Genomic DNA, 12,741 nt, shown 5'->3' with positions numbered 1-12,741 from the left:
GCTATGAAAATAAAAGTAAAGAACTCCCCATCCATCATACAAATAAACAAACAAACAAAACCAAAAACATTGTCGTGCAAAGAAAATTAAAATAATGCAGACTGGAGCAGATGTGGCTCAAGCAGTTGGGCCCCCATTTTCCACATGGGAGGTGCCAGGTTCAGTTCCCGGTGCCTCATAAGAAGACAGGCAGACAACAAGTGGACACAACAAGCAGAGACAACAAGCAGAAAATGAGCAGACAGATGAGGGTTCCATCTCAGTGGGGAATAATTTTTTTTTTTAAATGCAGGCTAAAACACTATAAATAATAAATAAAAAGAAAGAAAAGAAATGTATTGGAAAATTCTATAGGAAGGTATATTTGATTGAGTGATCAAAGGATAGATCTAACTTGAACTAGGGCCCAAAGCTCCAGGAGGGTAAGGGAGCCTGTCTGTCTTATTTGCTGATGTATTCCCAATACCTAGCTTGATGCCTGGCATTCAGTAAATACTTAATAAATATTTTTGAAAGAAAGAAAATAAAACTGGGAATGTCATTTTTTGCTTGTTTGTTTGTCTGTTTTGAGACATCAGGCCCAGAGATTGAACCTGGGACCTCACATGTGGGGAGCCAGTCCTCAACCACTGAGCCACATGGGCGGCCCTGAGTTGTTTTTTTTCTTGAACAAATCAATTTTATTGATACATATTAATAAAGCATACAATTCATCCAAGGTGTACGATCAAGGGTAATTGGTATAATTATATAGTTTTTGTGTTCATCACTTCAATCATTATTAGATATTTTCATTATTTCAATAATAATAAACAAAAAAGAGACAAACAAGAAAATTCCTCACCTCACAATCTCTATGCTTCCCCACTGTACCTGCTGGTGGTTCCGGCTATTTGATCCAAAGTGTATAATCAATGGCTTTTAGTATAATGATAATGTTCCACATTCATCATCTCAAAAATTTTATAACAATGTCATTGTTGTTTTTTCCCTTTGTTTGTTTATTGTTCATTTTTAGGAGGCACTGGAACCCAACCTATGACCTCCCGTGTGGGAAGCAGGAGCTCAACTGCTTGAGCCACATCCACTCCCCCAAATGTAGTTTTATCTTCTTTTTAAAGATGTATTTTTTCATATTTTTTATTTCTCTCCCCTTCCTCCGCTGCCAGTTGTCTGCTCTCTGTGTCCATTCGCTGTGTGTTCTTCCTCGTCCGCTTGAATTCTTGTCAGTGGCACCAGGAATCTGTGTCTCTTTCTGTTGTGTCATCTTGCTGTGTCAGCTATATGTGTGTGCGGCACCACTCCTGGGCAGGCTGTGCTTTTTTTTGCACAGGGCGGCTCTCCTTGCAGGGCGCACTCCTTGTGCATGGGGCTCCCCTACGCGGGGGACACCCCTGTGTGGCAGGGCACTCCTTGCACGCATCAGCGCTGCACATGGGCCAGCTCACCACACAGGCCATGAGGCCTTGGGTTTGAACCCTGGACTCCCGTGTGGTAGGCGGATGCTCTATCAGTTGAGCCAAGTCCGCTTCCAGTTTCCTTTTTTTCCCCAAAGATTTATTTATTTATTCATTCCTCCCCTCCCCTTCCCCTGCTGTTTTTGCTGCCTGTATCACTCGCTGTGTGATCTTCTGTATCTATTTCTCTTTTGTTTTGATCTCCTCTTCTCATTTTTTCTCCTCTAGGATTCACTGGGATTCGATCCTGGGGACCCCTGATGTGGAGAGAGGTTCCCTGTTAGCTGTGCTACCTCAGTTCCTGGTCTTTGCTGCACTTCACCTTGACTCTCCCTTTTGTCTGTCTTTTGTTGTATCATCATCTCGCTGCATGACTGACTTGCACGGGCACTGGCTCACCACACAGACACTGGCTCGCCACGCAGGACTAGCTCACCGTGCAGGCATGCTTTCTCTTCTTTTTCACCAGGAGGCCCCAGGGATCAAACCCAGCTCCTCCTGTATGGCAGGCAGAATCACTATCACTTGAGCCACATCCACTTCCCCGAATGTAGTTTCTCAACTTGGGGCAAGTTGATGTCAGTTATATTTGTACTTGTAATCACATACTTATTTCAACCTTGAGATTGCCAGACTTGATAGTTGAATTGTTTTTGTTTTATAAAAGCAGCTTACTGGACTTATTTAGTATTTTAAGGAGGGAGCTGTGGAGACAGGAGCCTGCAGGAAACATGAAGGGAAAATGTATAAGGGTGTGATATTCAGAAAAGAAATATTTTCTTAGGAGAGGCAAAAAGTTATCCTAAGGTAACCTTCTGTTGGTTATTGCTTGAATCCCCCCCCCCCCTTTTTTTTTTAGGTACCAGCTGGTGTCAGGGATTGAACCTGGGACCTCCCATGTGGGAAGTCAGTGCTCAACTACAGAGCCACATAGGCTCCCCTGCGTTGGCCTTTTCGTTTGTTTGCTTTTTGTTTGTCTTTGCTTTTACAATGCACCAGGAACTCAACCAGGACCTTCCATGTGGAAAACAGGCACTCAACTGCTTGAGCCACATCCTATCCCTTGAGCACCGTTTTCATAACAAGTTAGTTTTTACATGGAATTTTAGAGTTTATGAATACAGGTGAAATGAATGAGAATTGTTTTTTTAGCCACAGATACAAAGAATTGACATCAGCTTGCCAAAAGTTAAGAAACTACATTCCCAATTTTATTTTCTTTTTTAGATATAACACCAAAAGCATGATCAATAAAACACAAAAATGGTAAGTTGAACTTCATTAAAATTAAAATCTTCTGCTCTAAAAAGACATCGTTAAGAGAGTGAAAAGAAAAGTCACAGACTAGAAGAAAATATTGCAATTCACATATAAGATAAAGGATTTGTATCCAAAATATACAAAGAATTCTTTTTTTAACAAATCATTTTTATTGGTACATATTAATAAAGTATACAATTCATCCGAAGTGTACAATCAATGGTATTTTGTATAATTGTATAGTTGTGCATTCATCATTTCAGTCATTATTAGAGCATTTTCATTATTTCAATAATAATAATAAACAAAAAACAGACAAGCAAATAAATAAGAAAATTATTCACTTCTCGATTTCTCTATTCTTCCCCTGCTGTATATAGCTGCTATTTCTGGCTATTCTTGCACAATTATTTATTTATTCAGCAGGTTTATTAAGATATATTCACATACTATTCAATCTATACATAGTGTATAATCAATGGCTTTTAGTATAATCACAATGTTGTGCTTTCATCCCCACAAAAAATTTTAGAACCATTTCATTACTCCAAAAAGAGAAATCCCACACCCTTAGAATGCCTTCCCTAGCCCTACATAGCCACTAATGTAATTTCATCTTTATAAATTGATTTATATTTACATTTTATATAAATGCAATCATACAATATGTTACACACTATATTTAGTTCATAGTAGCGCAATCATACAGTATTTGTCCTTTTGTGTCTGACTTGCTTCACTCAACATAATGTCCTCCAGGTTCATACATGTTGTCATTTGCTTTATGACTTCATTTCTTCTTACAGTTGCATGATATTCCATCATGTGAATACACCACAGTTTGTTTACCCATTCATCCATTGATGGACACCTGTATTGTTTCCAACTTTTGGCAATTGTGAATAATGCCAATATGAACATCAGCAGTGTCTCTGCTCTCAGTTCTTCTGAGTATATACCTAGTAGTGGTATTGCAGGGTCATGTGGCAAATCTAGATTCAACTTCTTTAGAAGCTGCCAAAAAGTCCTCCTCAGTGGTTGTATCATTCTATATTACCACCAACAGTGAATGAGTGTTCCTATCTCTCCACATCCTCTCCAACACTTGTAGTTCACTGTCTTTTTTAATAATGGTCATTCTGATAGGTATGAAATGACTTCTCATTGTAGTTTTTTTTTTTAGATGTATTTATTTATTTAATTCCCCCCCCCCCCCCCCCCGTTGTCTGTTCTTGGTGTCTATTTGCAGCGTCTTGTTTCTTTGTCCGCTTCTGTTGTTGTCAGCAGCACGGGAAGTGTGGGTGGCGCCATTCCTGGGCAGGCTGCACTTTCTTTCGTGCTGGGCAGCTCTCCTTACATGTGCACTCCTTGTGCGTGGGGCTCCCCTCCGTGGGGGACACCCCTGTGTGGCAGGGCACTCCTTGCGCGCATCAGCACTGCGCATGGGCCAGCTCCACACGGGTCAAGGAGGCCCGGGGTTTGAACCGCGGACCTCCCATGTGGTAGACGGACGCCCTAACCACTGGGCCAAGTCCGTTTCCCTCATTGTAGTTTTGATTTGCATTTCCCTCATCACTAGTACTGTTGAACATTTTTCATGTGTGTTTTTTTTTTTTTCCATTTATATTTCTTCTTTGGACAAATGTTTATTCAAGTCTTTTGCCCATTTTTTATTGTGTCATTTGTCTTTTTATTGTTGCGTTGTAGCATCTCTTTATATATCATGGATATTAAACTCTTATTGGACATGTGATTTCCAAATATTTTCTTCCATTGAATCAGCTGCCTTTTCACCCTTTTGACAAAGTCCTGTGAGATACAAAGGTGTTTAATTTTATTTATCTAGTTTTTCTTTTGTTGCCCATGCTTTGGGTGTAAGGTCCAAGAAACCACCACCTACCACAAGGTCTTTAAGATGTTTCCTACATTTTCTTGTAGTAGTTTTATGGTCCTGGCTTTTATATTTAGGTCTTTGATCCATTTTGACTTGATTCTTGAATAGGGAATGAGATAGGGGTCCTCTTTCATTCTTTAGGTTATAGATACCCAGTTCTCCCAGCACCATTTGTTGAAGAGACTGTTTTGTCCCATTAAAATTCTCTTCTTCTGGAACTCCCATGACACATATATTGTTGCATTTTGTGTTGTCATTCAACTTCTCGAGCCCCTGCTCAATTTATTGTCTTTTCTCTCTGTTTTTTCCTCTTTTCAATTTCAGCTGTTCCATCATTGGTATCATTTCTTTTTTCTTCTATCATGTCTAGTCGGTTGTTGTATATCTCTAATGTGTGTTTTTTAAAATATTTTATTTCACATACACCCATTGTTTTTGCTTGCTGTCTGCTCTCTGTGTCTATTCATTGTGTGCTATGTCTGCTTGTCTTCTTTTTAGAAAGCACTGTGAACTGAACCTGGGGCCCCCCATGTGGGAGAGAGGTACCCAATCACTTGAGCCACCTCTGCTCCCTACTTGTTGTGTCTCTCATTTGTGTTTCCTTGTTGTGTCATCTTTCCATGCCAGCCAGTCACATCAGCTTGTTGTCTTACTCATCATCTTTAGGAAGCACCAGAAACTGAACCTGGGACCTCCCATGTGGTAGACAGGTGCCCAACTGCTTGAGGCACATCTGTTTCCTTCCAATGTGTTTTTGATCTCACCTATTGTATCTTTCTTTCCCATAAGTCTGTTACTTTTCTATTCAGGTTTTCAAATTCTTTATTCTTGCTCAATGTCATCTTGATTTTTTTTTTTATCTCTTTAGCCATATTGTTTTTCAACTCATTAATTTGATTATGGAAATTTGTGTTTATCTAATTAATTAGTTGTCTCAAATCCTGAGTCTCTTCTGGGGCTTTGATATATTCCTTTTCTTGGGCTATATCTTCCATTTTCTTAGAATGACTTGTAATTTTTTGCTTCTGTCTAGGCATCTGTTTTGGATGGTGAGTTTACTCAGATGCACAATTTCTCTCTGTTCCATAGGGATTTAGTAGTAGGAGGGATTTTGTACAGATTTACTGATGTTCTTTGATTTTTTTTTTTTTTTAAAGATTTATTTATTTATTTTAATTCCCCCCCCTCCCCTGGTTGTCTGTTCTTGGTGTCTATTTGCTGCGTCTTGTTTCTTTGTCCGCTTTTGTTGTCGTCAGCGGCACGGGAAATGTGGGTGGTGCCATTCCTGGGCAGGCTGCTCTTTCTTTTCACGCTGGGCGGCTTTCCTCACGGGCGCACTCCTTGTGCGTGGGGCTCCCCCACGCGGGGGACACCTTGCGTGGCAAGGCACTCCTTGCGCGCATCAGCGCTGCGCATGGCCAGCTCCACACGGGTCAAGGAGGCCCGGGGTTTGAACCGTGGACCTCCCATATGGTAGACGGATGCCCTAACCACTGGGCCAAAGTCTGTTTCCCTGTTCTTTGATTCTTGTTTCAACCTGGGTCTTTAGGATTGTCCCGGTTAGTTGCTCAAAACTGGGCTCTGGACTCAGTTATGTTTTGCAGACCCACTTCCTAGGGACTTGGGGAGGGAAGCTATAAAGTCCGAAAAAAGCCTCTTACTTATTTACTTTTCATTTCCTCATGTGTACTTCCTTGGTCTGCCAGGAGATGACATGCTTTGGCAGCTCTCTGTTTAATGCCTGATTGGAGTGTTTTGCTGGAACACAGACTGGATGAAGTTTCCTGCCTGGAGGCTAAGAGCCTTGTAATTCAAACTTTCTCAGAGACAGTTCTTCAGCCTTTGCTGGGAGTCTCCTGCCCTTTCCCAGGTAAGAAATAATTCCTCTCCCCTCTGCATCCTCAACCATCAGTTCTGGTTAGTAGAGAGGGAGGTTGAGAGTGTCAGATCTTTTTGTCCTTTGCTGGCTTCCAAGGCAAACAATGGCATTGCCACACCCAGCCTGGAAGTGTCATGGGACACAGCAGACCAAATTTGCGGATCTAGGGACGTGATGTGGCTCAAGCAGTTGAGCACCTGTCTACCACGTGGGAGTTCCCTGTTCGATTTCTGGTGCCTCCTAAAGAAGACAAGCAAGACAGCAAGCTGACACAATGGGTTGGCGTGGCATATTGATGCAACAAGATGATGCAATGAAATGTCACAACGAAGAGCCTCAATGAGGAAACACAATAGACACAACAAGCAGAAGTGGAGGTGACTCAAGCCATTGGGCATGTCCTTCCCACATGGGATGTCCCGGGTTCGGTTCCTGGTGCCTCCTAAAAAGAAGACAAACACACAATGAACAGACAGCAAGCACAAACAACGAAAGGTGGGGAGAAATAAATAAATTCAATAAATCTTTTTTAAAAATTTTATGGCTCTAAAGCTGATTCATCCTTAGGCTTTGCCCCTTTCTCTCCCGTTTCATGGGTAGGCATGTCCTCAACACTCAGTCCTCCTTAGTAGAGAGGGAGATTGAGAGGGTCGGATCTCTTTAGGCCCTTGGCGGCTCCCAAGGCAACATTGGCCCAGCCCCACCTGGTCAGGAAGGACTTGTAGGACATAGCCAGTCAAATTTGTGGGTGATAAGCTGAGTCAGGCTTAGGCTGTGTCCTACCCTATCCCCTTTCCTGGGGAAGTAGATTCCTGGGGTGCCCTTTGTCTGTAGCCACTGTCCCAGAGGCCTGAGTATTCAAAAGTGTCTTTAGTATGAGGCAGTAGCAGGCATAGCCTTTAACTCACAGTTTTGCTGTCATGATTCTTTTCCTTTGTCCTGCTCTCTCCTGGGTGGTGTCCAACCTTCCCCTAGAATCCTAAACCCTAGAAGATTTTTTCCCAGGCCATTTTTGCCTGTCCTCTAGTTATTTTTCTGAAAGAGAAGAGAGTTCCATGTCTTTCTAGTCTTCCATCTTCCCAGAAGTCTCCAAAGTACTCTTTTTTTTTCTCTCTCTCTTTCTCAACAAAGGACCCTTATATCTCAATAATAAGAAAACAAACTACCCAATTACAAAATGGGCAAAAGAAATGAACAGACACCTCACCAAAGAAGATATAAAGATGGCATATAAGCATCTTTAAAAATGTTCAACAACATACATCATTAGGGAATTACAAATTAAACAATAATGATAACCACTACACACCTATTAGAGTGCCTAAAATTCAAAACACTGACAACACAAAATGCTGGTAAGGATGTGGAGAAATAGGAACTCTCATTGATTGCTGGTGGGAATGTAAAATCGTACAGCCACTCTGGAAAACAGTATGGAAGTTTCTTCCAAAGCTAAACATAGGCTAACCATATGAGTCACATTCTTAGATATTTACCCAAATGTGTTAAAAACTTATGTCCATCCAAAAACTGGCACATGCATGTTTTAGCAGCTTCATTCATAATTGCCAAAAACTGGAAGCAACCAAGAAATCCTTCAAAAGGTGAATTGATCAACAAACTGTGGTAATCCAAAAATGGAGAATGGAGTATTAATTAACAATAAAAAGAAATTAGTTATTAAGCCATGAGAAGGCATGGAGGAAACTTAAATGCATATTGCTAAGTGAAAAAAAAGCCAGTCTGAAAAATCTGCCTATTGTATGATTCCACTTATATGACATTCTGGAAAAGGCAAAACACTAGAGATAATAAAAAGACCAATGTTTTCCATGGGTTCAGAGGGAGGAAAGAAGGGATAAGTAGAGCACAGGGCATTTTAGGACAGAAATTATTATATAGGATACTGTAATGGTGAATACATGACATTAAACATTTGTCAAAACCCATAGAGCTGTACAATTCAAAAAACAAACCTTAATGTAAACCATGGATGACTTTAGTTAATGGTGATGTATCAATATTGGTTCATCAACTGTAACAAATGTACTACACTAATGCAAGATATTAATAATAGAAGAAACTGTACAGGGTGGTGGGAGAGGTGGTTCAAATTTTCTGTAAAAGCTACTCTAAAAAACAGAGTGTACAAAAAAATTCAAAGGGAAATGGTTTTTAAATGTAAATAAAATAAAATATACACTGAATAGGATTAACAGCATATTGGAGAAAACAGAAGAATCAGTGAAGGTGAAGACTTATAAATAGGAATTATCCTATTTGATCTTAATTTGCAGAACAAAAAGCAAAAAAAATGAGCAGAAACTGCTCTCCTATGAGACGAATTTTTAAAAAGTCTAACATATGTATAATTGAAGTTCTAGAAGAAAAGAAGTGAGAGAAGTGGGCAGAAAGAAACTGATATTTAAAGAAACAATGCTGGAAAAGTTCCCAAATTTGTGAAATCCATGCATTTAAAGATTCTAAAACCTTAGGGAACTACAGGCAGAATAATTACAAAGAAAAACACTTCTATCACATCATAATCATACTGCTGAAAACTAGAGAAAAGAGCAAATCTCGAAAACATCCAGGGATAAACAACATAATGCATATTAAGGAACAAATCTTTTAATGGTTGTTGGCTTTACATTAGAAGCAATGGAGGCAATAAGAAAGTGAAATAACATCTTTAGAAAGCTAAAAGAAAATAACTATTAACCCAGAATTCTGTAGCAAGTGAAAATATTCTTCAGAATGAAAGCAAAACAAAGATACTTAAGATAAAACTAAGAGAATTTGTCAGCATTAGACCTGCACTACATGAAATGCTAAAGGAAGTTGTTTATCTAAAGGGAAATGATACCAGATAGAAACTTGAATCTTCAGGAAGAAATAAAGAACACCAGAAATAGTATGTGGACAAATATAAAAGACTAGTTTTCCTTTTTAATTTCTCTAAAATAATATTACTGCTTAAAATAAAAACTACAACATTGAGTTATGGGGACTACATTGTTTGTAGAGAAAATATATATGACAGTAAAAAGAACAGGGGAGAGGGGACATGGAGCTATATGATTTAAATTCTTATATTTTGTAGGAAGTGGTATAGTATTAACTTTAAGTAGACTGTAAAATGTTGAGAACTTATTTTATAATCCCTGAAGTGACTACTAGAAAAAGTGAAGAGGGGAGTGGATTTGGCTCAACTGATAGAGCATCCGCCTACCATATGGGAGGTCCAGGGTTCAAACCCAGGGCCTCCTTGCCCGTGTGGTGAGCTTGCCCACGTGCATAGGGAGGCCCCACAAGCAAGGTGTGCGCCCCTCAAAGTGAGCCGCCCTGTGTGAAAAAAGTGCAGCCTGCCCAGGGGTGGTGCTGCACACACTGAGAGCTGACGCAGCAAGGTGATGCAACAAAAAAGAGATGCAGTTTTCCGGTGCCACCTGACAATGTAGGTGTATGCAGAAGAACACACAGTGAATGGACACAGAGAACAGACAACAGGGGAGAAGGGGAGAGAAATAAATTAAAAAAATAAAAATAAAAAAAAGAAGGCTGGAATAGCTATATTAATATTGAATAAAGTAGACTTCAAGACAAGGAGTATTGACAAGAGATAAAGAGGGGGAAGTGAACTTGGCCCAGTGGATAGGGCATCCATCTACCACATGGGAGGTCTGTGGTTCAAACCCCGGGCCTCCTTGACCCATGTGGAGCCGGCACACACGCAGTGCTGATGTGCTCAAGGAGTGCCCTGCCACATAGGGGTGTCCCCCACGTAGGGGAGCCCCATGCTCAAGGAGTGCGCCCCGTAAGGAGAGCCACCCGGTGCGAAAGAAAGTGCAGCCTGACCAAGAATGGTGCTGCACACACGGAGAGCTTACATACAAGATGACACAACAAAAAGAAACACAGATTCCCATGCTGCTGACAACAACAAGAAGCGGACAAAAAAAACAAGAACATGCAGCAAATGGACACAGAGAACAGATAACTGGGGCAGGGGGAAGGGGAGAGAAATAAAAATAAATCTTTTAAAAAAAGAGAGAGATAAAGAGGGGTATTTCATGATGTTAAAGGGGTCAATTAATCAAGAAGACAAATTGACTATAAATACCCATGTACCTAATAATAGAGCTTCAAAAGTCCAGAAGTAAAAATTTATTTGATTAAAGGGAGAAGTAGGCAATCTCACAATTATATGTGGTATCTTAGTTTGCCAGGGCTGCTATGACAACTACCACAAAATGGTTGCTATGACAACCACCAAAAACTGCTTAAACACCAGGAATTTATCACTCACCCTTTGGAGGCTAGAAGTCCAAAATCAGGTATCAGCAGGCCATGCCTTCTCCAAAGTCTGTAGCATTCTGGTGGTGACTTGCTGGCAATCAGTCTCTGCCTCCCTTACGTGGCAACCTGTCTCTTTTTGTCTCCTCCTGTGGCTTCTGTTTCTATAGATTTCCTCTCCTTATAAGGACTCCAGTCAAAATGGATTAAGGCCTACCCTTATTCAAGTTGGCCTTGAGGTCACACCCACGGGGTTGGGATTATTACATGAAAATGTCTTAGGGGATATGATTCAATCCCCAACTCTTGGGTATTGAACTTGATAAAACAACTTAAAAATCAGTTAAGATATAAATCTGAACAACATCATCTGCTTTAACCTAGTAGGTATTATAGAACACTACTCCCAACAACTTGCAGAAAACATATTTCTTCAAGTGCAAATGCTGGTTTCACCAAGATAAACCATATGCTTGGAGATAAAAAGAAGTTTCAATAAATTTAAAAGAATCGAATTAGCTTAGTACATTCTCTGTCCACAATAGAATTAAATTAGAAAGTCAGTAACAGTAAGATATCTAGAAAAACAAAAGTTTTAGAAGATAGCAAGAAGACTATCTTCCTGACTTCGCAATAAGGAAACATATAAAACAGAAAAATTTGATATATTAAGAATTCTTGTTCAACATAAAGGAAAGGGGAAAAAAGATCATCATAAAAGCCAGGAGTTTGGTTAATCTTTTCATGATGGCGAAAAGACGTGTAGGTTTTTTCTGGGGTATGGCAAAGTTTTATTTTCTTTTTTTTAGGTGGTGGTTTCATTAGTGTTCTCTTAATAATTTGTTAAGCTATATATTTATGGTTTGTAGTTTTCCAGTTTGATGTTATATTTCCCAATAAATAGTTCTTTCTTTCTTTTTTTTAAAGAACCAGACCCAACCATCATAATGGCCTGAAATAGCACTGGTGCAGAGGACAGGAAAGTCTGAGAAGCTGTCTGTGAAAGAGGGACTGTGAAGGGCGAGCTTGTGGAGACTTCTGTGCACATCTATGGAAGCTGCTGCCGCTGTGGAAGCCACCACCTCTGCAATCTTGCAGCCAAGTGCCTAAGGCTGCTGTTGATCAGTGGAGTTAGCCTTTTGGAAGATATATTGGACCCAGAGTGGAAGCCGACAGAATATTATCTCTAGCCACTGAGGTATCTCTGTGTTTGTCTATCATTGTCTGAGCACTGTCACCTTCTTAGAGTAATGGCCTGTGCTTCATGAAACCAGATGCAGTCCTATATAGTAAAGGTAACACTGAATATCTGTTGGTGAAGGTCTTATGAGTGGTTTTAATTTTTTTGTTCTTTTTGCTTATCTGTATTTTGTGAGGGTTTTTAATGAAATAACATGGATTATTGTATTAGTCAGCCAAAGGGGTGCTGATGCAAAGTACCAGAACTCTGTTGGCTTTTATAAAGGGTATATATTTGGGGTACAAGCTTACAGTCACAAGGTCATAAAGAGTTTAACTCAAGGTACCATAAGAGGTACTTTCTCACCCAAAGTCCTTGGTCATGTGTTGAAGCAAGATGGCAGGTGATGTCTGTGATGGTTCAGCCTTCCTTCTTCCTCTATGGTCTATGGTCCCAGCTTCTTCCAATTTCAAATGTAGGTTGTCATAAGCCTAGTCTCTCTCCCTGGGGCTCGTTTCTTTTCTTCCAGGCTCAGCTGCTCTAATGTCTTCACAAGGTCAGCTGTAGATGATCAGGCTCATCTCTCTTCCCATAGTCTCTGCCTTGTCTAATGAACTGTCTCTCATTCTCTATTTTATCAGCCCATCAAGGGGCTGAGTTACACTCGAATGACGTGAGTTAATCAGATGGCTCAGCTGAATCTAATGCAATCAAAGTGTTATCATGCCCAGAGGAACAGACCAATTTACAAACATAATCTCTTTTTGGAACTCAT

General features: G+C 40.2%; 1 long non-coding RNA gene across 1 annotated transcript; it reads left to right on the top strand.

Moving 5' to 3' along the window:
- Positions 1 to 5,909: 5,909 nt before the first annotated feature.
- On the top strand, positions 5,910 to 7,029 carry LOC139437264 (uncharacterized). The gene is made up of 3 exons (XR_011647002.1): positions 5,910 to 6,084; positions 6,318 to 6,481; positions 6,658 to 7,029. It is a non-coding gene; the product is annotated as an uncharacterized lncRNA (long non-coding RNA).
- The last annotated feature ends 5,712 nt before the right edge of the window (positions 7,030 to 12,741 follow it).

This window comes from Dasypus novemcinctus, chromosome 21, assembly GCF_030445035.2.
Source record: "Dasypus novemcinctus isolate mDasNov1 chromosome 21, mDasNov1.1.hap2, whole genome shotgun sequence".
NCBI classification, from domain to species: domain Eukaryota; kingdom Metazoa; phylum Chordata; class Mammalia; order Cingulata; family Dasypodidae; genus Dasypus; species Dasypus novemcinctus.
This window is presented reverse-complemented; position numbering and strand designations above follow the sequence as displayed.